Genomic DNA, 10,962 nt, shown 5'->3' with positions numbered 1-10,962 from the left:
AATCTCAGGTGGTAATTATGGGGAACAAATAGTCTGTCTTTTATCTTGGTCAGTTCTAGAGATTTTGAACTCTTGAGTCTGCTGATGCCTTTAGATAGACCTTCCCTCTGAAGGCTACTATGGATGAATTCATTTTAAAGTAGCTCTAAGTAGCAAAATTCCCTGAGCTGGTAATAGCCCAGTATATGACCTAGACTAATTGCAGTTTTCATCCTGTTTAATGACAACTTTAACCACTGCAAAGTTCTGAGTAAGGCACAGAATATTATGTGGACATATGTATTTTCATATTTCTCTTCCCTGTGTGATGTGAATCCATTGTATTGCATTTAAAGATTTTTTGTTATTGTTAGTGATATTTTTATGTCCCATGATGGCTCTTTTCCCCCAAAGTTAATATAAAAATAGTTTGCTACTGGTGACTTACTTAGTTAACCCAACAAAAGGAACATTGTTAGTGTAGCAAATGTTTTCCCACACATTCATAAAGTTTTTTTAAACACGGTCTATGTCTAAAGTCCATAGAGGCAATGTGACTTAATTTCCAAGAAAATTTATTAAAAAGTTTCATGGCTATCTAAGAGAAGGAACAGATTAACATATATTTAGCAGCTAAAGCCATCAAAATAAAATGTTAAGGCTAATTGAAATGTAGTTATCTAACTTGACCAGTTGTTAAAAAATGGTTTTCAATTTGCTGGGCACTATGGTGCAGTCCTGTAATCCCAGAAGCTCAACAGGTTGAGGCAGGAAGATTGCAAATTCAAAGCCAGGCTCAGCAACTTCATGAGGGCCTAAGGAACCTAGCAGGCCCTGTCTCAAAATAAAAAATAAAAAGGGTGGGGGGTGTTGTTCTGTGGTTAAGTACTCCTGGGTTCAATTCCCAGTACTAAAAAAAAAAAATGTGTGTATATATATATATATATTTTTTTTTTTTTTTCAACTTGTAAAATTTGATCTTTGGACATAAGATTGCAAAGGTTTAAGAGTTTTTCAATGTGATTTCCACAAGCTAGCCATCCATTTTGGATTAAGACCATCTTTCTGATCAGGAATAGTTTCTCTTCCTTCAAATACAATTGTAAATTTGTTTTGTTTTGAAATATTTCATCATAGAAAAACCATATAGAATGTATTATTTTGAACACCTATTCACCCACAACCCCAATTTGAGTAAACTAGCGTGGCATCAGTAAAGTTCCCTGTCTCCTTCCTACCCTCACTATGGAGTACTGTCATCAACCCAAGTGATGCCTGCCCCATGTCATCCCTCTGATCTGTTATATTCTTCAGTGTCCAGGTACTTTGGGATGGGGAAGGGAATACTCACAGCTCTTTGTACTTTGTCTAATGCTCAGATTATTAAACTCATAGACCCAATAACCTATCCTTGAAAACTAAATTTTCTTGAGTATTTAAGAATAAAATTTTATCAATTACATTCACTTAAACAAATTTAAACTGTAACCATGAATACATGTGTTAGAAGTGTTCCTTTTTAAGACATGTCTGATACTTCAGTTAAACAGAACACTAATGATTATAAAATGTAGTGTACTTATTTTTCATGAATTATTTTTTCTATATTTTCATTGATACATTGTACTTATACATTAGTGGGATTCGTTGTTTTATTTTCATACATGCACACAATATAAAAATAAAGTTTGGTCAGCACATTTCCCTGTACTTCCTCTTTCCCTCACCACCTCCCAACATTATTAAAACCATATTTGCCCCTTGTTGGTAGATACTTCACCCTAACTGGTAAGACCATCAGGAAATTTGATTCCCTGGAAGATATGTGGTTACCATTCCTCTTTACAGCATTACGTCTCACTTATTGCCATTGGACCCACACCTATTTTATTTTTTTAATATCTTTTTGTTGTAGATGGACACAATACCTTTATTTTATTTATTTTTACGTGGTGCTAAGGATCGAAACTAGGGCCTCACGCATGCTAGGCAAACACATCACCACTGAGTCACAACCCCAGCCCAGGACCCACACCTGTTTTTGTTCTTTTGCGTCTCACGTGTGACCATTTGTAGTAATGAAGTGTTAAACCCCCCTTTTCCCTATTGTTGTGTGTGACCACTGGGGATGAAAATTTGTTCTGTGTTTTTATAGTCTCTATGTCTGAAACTTTCTCATAGTATCTTGTATTCAATATTTTTACTCACACAGATAGAAGGAAGTATATGCCCATACTTCATAGACAAAAACTTAAAGAAAGTGCACATTCTTTTTATTAAAATCAATACAAATAAAACATATCCTTTTGTAATCACTCTTTTGTATAAGTTATGTTAATATTCCTTTTAATGGAACCATAAACTCATGACCTTTCATAGATTCAATTTGTTCTAATTAACTATATTAACAATAACATTTATTGTTTGTTGAGACTTCCTTTCACAACGGGAAATCATTAAGCAAATTGCTTTGCCCTTTAGCACTGCTTCTGGCATGCTTAAAGACAGTCTTACTTTTTTGGCAAGACATGATGTTTCAAAAACCATCCTGATTTTTCTTGCCCCAAGACATGGAGTCTCATATCCCAGGAATCCTTTTTTTTCTTCTTCTTTTTTTTTTGGTGCTGGGGATTGAAGCCAGGACCTTACTCATCCCTAAGTACCTGCTCTTTCAATTGGCTAAAGCCCCCATCCCTTCTTCCTTTTGATGGAGAATAATATTAGAAACCAAATGTTGCTGTTGTTGCTGTAGAATCAAATTTAATAATTATAGCTCTAACTTTTAAAAACTTTTATAACTTTTTAAAGGCCAAAAGATTATACTGATTTTTCCATTTTAACATATTGTGTTACTATCTTCTTCTTTTCTTACTGTACCTTCATCATTATCTAACTACAAGGAGGAAATTTTCATTCTAACTCTGAATCAATTCATTCACCAAAACAATGGTCAGGAAATATTAGCTACTCTAAAATGACACTTTTGCTTTATTAATCTATTTAATTGAAACAATACATGACTGGGACATTCTGAACATATAAGCAGGAAGACTCAACTCCTTTGGAATTGAAGATCATCTCCAAAATCGTGAATATGGTCAGTTTCAATAACCATGCTGTAATAATTTTCACTAAGGACCCTGGGACACAAGCAATGGAAATTTTAATTTGCTCAAAGATTTTACAGAGAAATCTCAATTTTCATTTAAAGGCTTAATATACTAATAATTTTGGGTTACTAAATCATTCTAAAGGCTGAGTCATTCACTTGTTTCTTTCACAACATTAAAAATGGAACACTTCCATTTTTATAGTAAGCAATCTACTTTCATTGGAATTTCTTGGGTAGTCTCCAACTCTGCAGGCCAAGTGACTTATCTGGAGGAATCACAACCCATTCTGAACTTGTACACTCTTCCTTTACATGAACTGATCATAGTGGGAACTCTATTCAACTTGTCAACATATGTTTATTGAGTCTTTATGACTCACCTGGCCCAAATATATATTGAAAATAGAAGTTTGGAAGTGAAAACATTTGTTTCTTTCCTCTCAGCTACCTCCAAAAGCTAGCCTAGCTTTTCAGAACCAATGATTCAAGAGGATGAGCTCAATTCCTCAGTGTTCCATGGAAATTAGAATTCCAAAGATTAATTATACTGTGAATTTGGTCCAGCATGAATTGATAGTGGTCCTGATTATGTTTGTTATACAGTGGAGGAAAGAATAGAGGGAGATGTAAAGAGGAGAGACAAGAAGTGAAATAACCACAGAATTTCAGACTGCTCTTCCTGGAGTGGTCGAAGGGATGATGCCTTTGACCGTAATGAAACAGACTCATGACCCCAAGTCTGGAGCACTATTCGCATCCGAGCATTTGGAGGGAGGTGGGCTGATCAATGGTTTATCTCACTATGTTCTATTCCATATCAGCCTGACAGCTACCCTAGAATTGAGTACTGCAACTATCTCAGGTAAGTTACTATGTGTATAAAGTCAAGTTAGCAAGCAGGAGAACCATTATTTCTGACATTGAAGAAATCATGTTTGATGATCATACATCATAAATGAGTTTCAGCAACTAATCCTTTGGTATCTCCAAACTGTGACTCTTTCTTTTACTAATTCATTTATTTAATATTTATTTATCAAGATCTTTATGTGTACTTAGCAGTAGTTAAGAAAGTTACCAAGAGGAGAATAGATTCTATAGGTAGGTGACTTGCAGGTATTATACATTATAATAGATCCATAATTTGGGAACAAGTTTTGAAAGTTTTAAAGTTAATTGGAACAAGTTTTAAAATTAATTGGAACAAACATAAACTGCATAAAATTAACCATCCATAGAAGTTACTCAGAGTAGATGAGGGGAATGAGAATGAGCATTCGAAATGTCAATTGTAGCTGTAATTATAGTTTGTGATTGGGGAAACATAATATTTCATTGCTGTAATTCTATATCAGAAGTATAAATGTCCAGAGAAAAATGTTGAAAAGGGAAGGTATTTGCTAATGTGTTGCAATAGTGTTCAGGAGAAAGAAAAAAAAAAGCAATAGACCAATATTTGTTATCTATATGTAAATATTCCCAGAGAGAAAGCTTCAATTTGCAAAGTGCTTTCTCTCTTTCCGTACCTTCTCTTTGAATATTCACAACTGCCCCCTAAATTTGGTATCATTGTCATTTCTATTTTATTGAGGAGGAAATGGAATCAAGGAGGCTAAGTGACTTTTCAGGGTCACTTTGCCAGTGAGGGACAGAACTAGGAGTGATATGACTTTGAGAGAGTACTTTCCACTCCCCCCACAGCTGTCTAACGTACACCAGTAGAAAACTCACCACACTTAAGTTAATGGGGGCGGAAATTGTTTCTTGGCAACACCCAATTTCCTTCATCTAATTCCAGGCTAAGTCACCTTTTGACCAATAATTTGGTCTCTTGGGAAAAGCAAAATAATAATTGCACTTAGGTTTGGCTTCAGGGTTCCACAACCTGTATAGTCACGCCAGGTCTAGTGTAAGAAAGAGCTTCACTTTTGGTCTAATGCTTTGTTGTCACTATACTGAAATGCTTAATAATATTTTAACAAGGGATCTGGTATTTTCATTGTGCATCAGATTCTACAAATTATATAGCTAGTTCTAACTGCACAAATGATGGGTGCCAGTTCCATATGGGTCTGTGGAGAATAAACCAACCTCTTGGGAGTTTGAAGGGCAGGGGTGATTTGGAAATGATGAAAGGAAAGGAAGTGGAGGACAATCTTGCCTGTCAAGAAACTCTGTGAAAGACCACTAGTGGTAGAGCACACAAGGCATGTTCTCAGGAGTAATACTCTCTTGCTAACTTGCTTTCTTTGTTTTATTCAAGAATATGGGAGTCAAAAGAGTTAAAGAAGCAGGTCTGTATGCTTACTCCTTCCATTGTCTACAGGGGAAACACTATAGATCCTTGGTCAACAAATGGGAAATGTGTCCTCTGACATCCTTTTGTGTCAGCAATTGATAATTTTCTTATATGTCCTTGGAACAAAGGACCATGCTGTACTGGTTTATCAGGTTGCTTTGTGTAAATGTCAAAAGTGATGATATCTACCTGGGTTCATTGTTGTGATTTTGAGTTTTGGTTGTCATGGCTGGTTGTATAAAAAGATTCACCTGAGAGACCCACCCGCCATAAAGGCCTCAGTTTCTGAGAGTCAACAGGCTTTTTTGTGTAGAGATATTTCGTATATATCATAGATAGATCTGCAGAGGGTAAATGTTCCTATGAGGCCTCCAAGAGGAAGATCATCAGAATCCTGGACTGAGGATCTCAGGACTCCTCCGATGCATATTTATTTCCTGCTACTTTTGATCAGCATCCTTTACTGTAAAAAAGTCTTATCCTTCAGCATAAACTGCCATTGAGTTTTGTGTATCCTTCTGATGAATTACCAAATAAGACAAAATCTCACACTAAGTTAAAAAATAGCCTCTATGCTATTTTTCATTTTTTGGTGGTAAGAACCCATGGGCTTTAATGGAACACACACTAGCTTAATTTAATGATACTAAAGACCAATAATGATAATAGTTATAATGAAAAACTCCATTCTCAATATAGCCTTTTCCTTAAAACTCTCTTCTAAAATCTAAAAGTTATTATTTTCTTCAGAAGATTTTAGAGGGTCCAGTTGAATTTGAATGATTTTAAAAGTCTTCATTAAAAACACAAAACCCTGTGTAGTCCAGATGCCAGTTAGCCATTTGGAGAGTATCTTTCATTTTGGGGACATGTGCACTTGCTAAAATAGACTTGGAGCAGCTCACAGAGTACATGCCTTTGGGTCCTCTTGGATTGATGACTGTCATTCTTCCTTCTCCAACATTCCAGAGGTACTGACTCAGAGATTACAAGTGTTTCAAAATTTTACCACATATGTCCCTGCCAATTCTAGCTCAATTTTTATATCTTTGCAAAAACTTGACCTCTAATGAAGTCTTGGGTTCATTTTATAATACACTTAGGCAAAAATAACCAGAGTTAGATTTCCTTTGCATGATATTTGTATACTCAGCTCTTATATTATTAAGACAAGTAATTTTAAAGTGCATATTTATAAAAAGTCAGAAAAAAACCTTTCTTGGACTTCAAGAATGCTCTTGGTTTAATATATATATATTATAATATATATATATAGTATATATATTGTGTATATATATATATATGGCTATTTTGTCATTTTAAAATCTTTAAAATGATAAAATCTTTTGATAAAATCTTTTATCAACTACTGAAATATAATTATATGCACATGTATATCCTCTGCTTTGCAGAATATCTGTATTATAATCAGTTGATAGTAAACACAAGTTTCTGTAAGCTAAATGAAATTTTTATACTTTCAGCATCACAACTGAGGTTTGACTAGAATTATCTTTACCTCACTTGCTCTTCAAACCTTCCAAGAACTCAGGTATTGTGAGAGGTGAAGAGGATTGTCTCTCTCATGTGGTCATTCCCTAGAGAAGTTGAAGTTCATCTCGTCAACCTAAAGTTCAAAAATCTTCAAAAGCCTGAGGAAGGAAGTGTAGAGAAGCAGCCTTCAAAAGTTTTCCATTCTTTACCAAATCAAGTTTAAACTTCTCTGCTGTGATTTTTAGTATTCTCTGTGGTCTGGCCCCATGTTGCCTATCTGATCCCATTTCTCATCACTCCCCAGCATGGGAACTTAGCTCATTATGTTCAATGCAAAGCTGAGTAAATAGTGAGAGCTCAGTATGTGCACGCTTGCTGAAAAAATTTTAAAGAGAAAAACAAAACATTACATAGACAATAACATAAAACTTGAAGATATTATACAAAAATTATAATACAATCACGAAAAGTTGAACTTTGACTAAATATTTGATCTTAAAGGATTATTATTAATTTTTAGATGATGGCATTGTTTATGTTTAAAAATTGGTGTGTACAAAGCTATGAGTTCGTATATATATACATATAATGTGAAGTCTGGAATTTACTTCAAGATAATTGTTGGATGACATAATTATGTCAAAGATTATTTTTGAAACTGAGTAATAGGAACATGGGAGTTAATTATACCCTTTTTTAAAAAAACACCTAGTATTTATTAATAAATTAATGCATTTGAAGCATTCTTCTTGATTCACCTTCCCTCACCACTATCCCCAAACCCTAGTCACACAAAAGGAGTCTACACCACCTTTGCATTAGAATTTGGCAACTGAGCTTTAGAGGGTAGGTTTATAGATGCAAATATATTACATAAGAATTCTTAATGGGTGCAACCATTTTTAATTAAAGTAATTGAATGGTGAAGGAAACCCAGTAAGACAAAGTCCTTGAGGGCAGACTGGAACTATTAACTATGTATAAAAAAAAAGACATTTATTAAAGAAAATTTGGGCAGATTCTCTATGGCAAGGGTGCTTGCTGCTGGCACTCAATTTTGACTTTCCAAAATTCAGCAATGCATTCCAGGACAGGTCAATTCCTAAAAGATGAAGTTCAAGTTCTTTGGTGGCTCACTTCTCAAGTCACTGAATTAGCAAGTCCTGTTGGCTTGAGGGTTTAATTTCTCCAGTCCAGAGCATATGAAGATCAAGAGGAACCGAAGAAATTAACCATGCTACACAGTTTCAAGTGAAAACTGTATAATCACAAGAGTGTGATCAAGTTTTAGCCATGGATATGAGCTACATAACAGGACATTAAAAAGAATCCATTTGCATCACAGCAATTCAACGTGGTCTTAAATTTTCTTAATCCTAAAGGAACAAAAATAATAAAATTATTTTTAATAAAAATAATAGTTAAAACATATTTTATAATAATATTACAAAGATAATAATGTCCTAAAGGACATTTGTAAAGAACAAAATGAATAAAATAATAATTTTATGTTTACCCATATACATTTACATATACATATATTTGAAAGTAGATGTGGATGTTGAAAAATGAAGATGGCCTATAGAGTTCACAGGACACCACTACAATTTTAGGAAACGGGACAAATCACCTTGCTATTAAGCTGATTTCCAGAATGGAGCATCCCCGTGTGCTACAATAGGTCAGGAAGATGGCTATGTACAGAGTCTAGGAGGGTCTGACTGGCCTCTTACTCTCGACTCCAACAATCTCGAATAGCTCCTCCAGTTTCTTCTCCTCAGCCCAGGGAATCTCTTCAATTACCCACAGGTCCTCAGAATTCAGAATGTGGAATGTCAGCAAAGAGGCTTCAGGTCACAGGGGCCAAGGCGTTCCTGCCAACACTGGGTCCTTTTATTGGGTAATAAAGGAGCTGGTCCTGCTCAATGTGGAGGAGCTGCTGCATACAGAGCACTTTATAGTGGAAAGGGGCTTGGAATCAACAAGGAAGAACTTGGACTTGTCTAGCGAGGATGGCCCCACCATAGGAGAGTGGGATTCTCAAGTTTCATGTTAGAACTGAGGATGGGGCACAGGCTAAGTTGGGGAGGCTCAGGGGTTGTCAGTTTCCAGCTGGGTGGTGTCTTCCATGAGTTTCTGAATCTTCTCCACGACCTCATTATGTGAGTGCTGGTGCTGGGCGCTAATTGACTGGGTGACACTCCCCTCAGGGCTGCTGAATGACCCAGGGCAGCAGAAAATGCCTAGGACTGTTCAAGTTCCGCTGTGTACCTTTGAGAAAGCAGCCACTTCCCTCTCATGGAACTGCACAGAAACTGAGTTGTCCTTCCGCAGACTTTCCACTTGGTCTGCTCCAAGATTCAGGATGTCAATACCACGGCAGTTGCAGTAATGGACCCATGTCTCCAAGTCCTGGGTTTAAGTCATGGATTTTATTCAGTTCTGCTTTTTCCCGAATGGTGCTGGGATCCTGCCAGGGCCCCTTTGTCGAGTCCTGGAGCTTTTCTAAATACTGCACAGTATTACCCCAAGTACCAAAATCAGGAAAAGCACAACCATCCAGGGCAAACGTTCACTGATGTTCAAATGCTTGTGTAGCTCAGGCCTGAGATGGTTCCTCTTGGGGCCTTTGAAGGTCTTGCTGGACTTCTGGCATGGCCTCCATGGATGCAAGAAGTTTCAGAATGTGCCTGTGATAGTGCCCTTCTGGTGGTTGACGACCTGGAGGTTTGGGAAAGTCTTGTTCACAGCTTCCTCCCTCCTTGCAGAGCTTGTGTTGACAAGGACTGTCTGTAACTGGAGGCCACTTGGTACTTTTGGTTTAACAGGCAGAAGAGTTGTATTCTGTTGAGTTCATGTCCTTGGGAACATAAATGAGAGAAGGGATTTCATGTCTTTCTCAGGACATGAGAAGATGATTGTGCCATGGGAAAGTGTGGTCCTGCTGAAGAAGGACAGGAATGTGCCACAGAGATTGTCTCCTTGGTCCCTAAATTCATCATCACCAGGTTCTGACTCAGTCTGTGTATACTTTGCATTTCATCCATATCAGAGAAGGTACCCTGAGCACACCCCACATCCTGCTCCTTGGTCCCTTTCTTCTGCACACCTCAACCCACAGGACACACCATATAGGGGGTTAAGATACTATTGACTAGAACATACCAGGTGAATAAGTGCATTCAGGGTCAAAGGCAGCAAGCACAAGATGATTTCTCACCTTGTGAGACTGGCTACAGTCATGGCATTTCTCTGACATTCTCATGCCTGGTGAAAGTCCCTGCAAGGAAATAGATGCGAAAGCACGGGCTTGTGTTGGTACAGAGACTTAGGTTCCTGCCAGACACTTGTCACATGTTGATCTGGCCCGTGGTATTGTCAACATGGTGGTATATGCCAGTGAGACCTGTTCTGTTCTGGTGCTGCATTACTAAGGAATGCAAGCAGGATAAGAGAGCCTTGTGGCTACTTGACCAAGGAATGTGGCTGCTGGGGCCATGGGGGAGGACAGTGCTGTGGCTAGTGAAGGTCCTCATGGTTCAGTCTGGGGCTCATAGAAGTGCCTGAGGAGCAGCATCCATAGTAACTAGAGGACCAGGGAGGAGAGCTGGTGGTCAGAGAGCGCAGGAACAACTTCCTAAAGCAAGGCCTGCAGTCACTACCAACCACCCTCTCTCTGTTGCCTAACTGACCTGGCAAGGGATTGAGTCCTACATTATTCTACTTTGATTTGTATTTGGAGATTTTCATTTTAAAAGTTTCAAAATTTCGGCAAAGACGAAATATTAAGAACGAAAACTGTGAGTAAGAAGGTTTAAGTTATTATCAAGTCGATGTTACCTGTCAGAATAGGGAGTGTTGTACTTAGGACTTTGTGATTCTGGGGGATTTTCATATACCTTATTTGACTCCAGGAGCTCCTGCTCCTTTTTTCATGGTGATTCTTGTTCCTACCCATATCTTTTGTAGTCCTTTTTCCTATTTCTCTCCAACCTTATGCCATGGAATGGAGCTGACCTGATAAATCAGTGAAATAGTTGTATATTTAAGAGAGGTCAGAAAGAAACATCTTTTCTTT

General features: G+C 37.3%; 1 pseudogene; it reads right to left on the bottom strand.

The window, feature by feature from the left end:
* Positions 1-8,556: 8,556 nt before the first annotated feature.
* On the bottom strand, positions 8,557-10,420 carry LOC124961284 (tumor necrosis factor receptor superfamily member 21-like; annotated as a pseudogene).
* Positions 10,421-10,962: the final 542 nt, after the last annotated feature.

This window comes from Sciurus carolinensis, chromosome 12 (assembly GCF_902686445.1).
Source record: "Sciurus carolinensis chromosome 12, mSciCar1.2, whole genome shotgun sequence".
Lineage (NCBI taxonomy): Eukaryota > Metazoa > Chordata > Mammalia > Rodentia > Sciuridae > Sciurus > Sciurus carolinensis.
The sequence above is the reverse complement of the archived record's forward strand: the minus strand, read 5'-3'. Positions and strand labels throughout refer to the sequence as shown.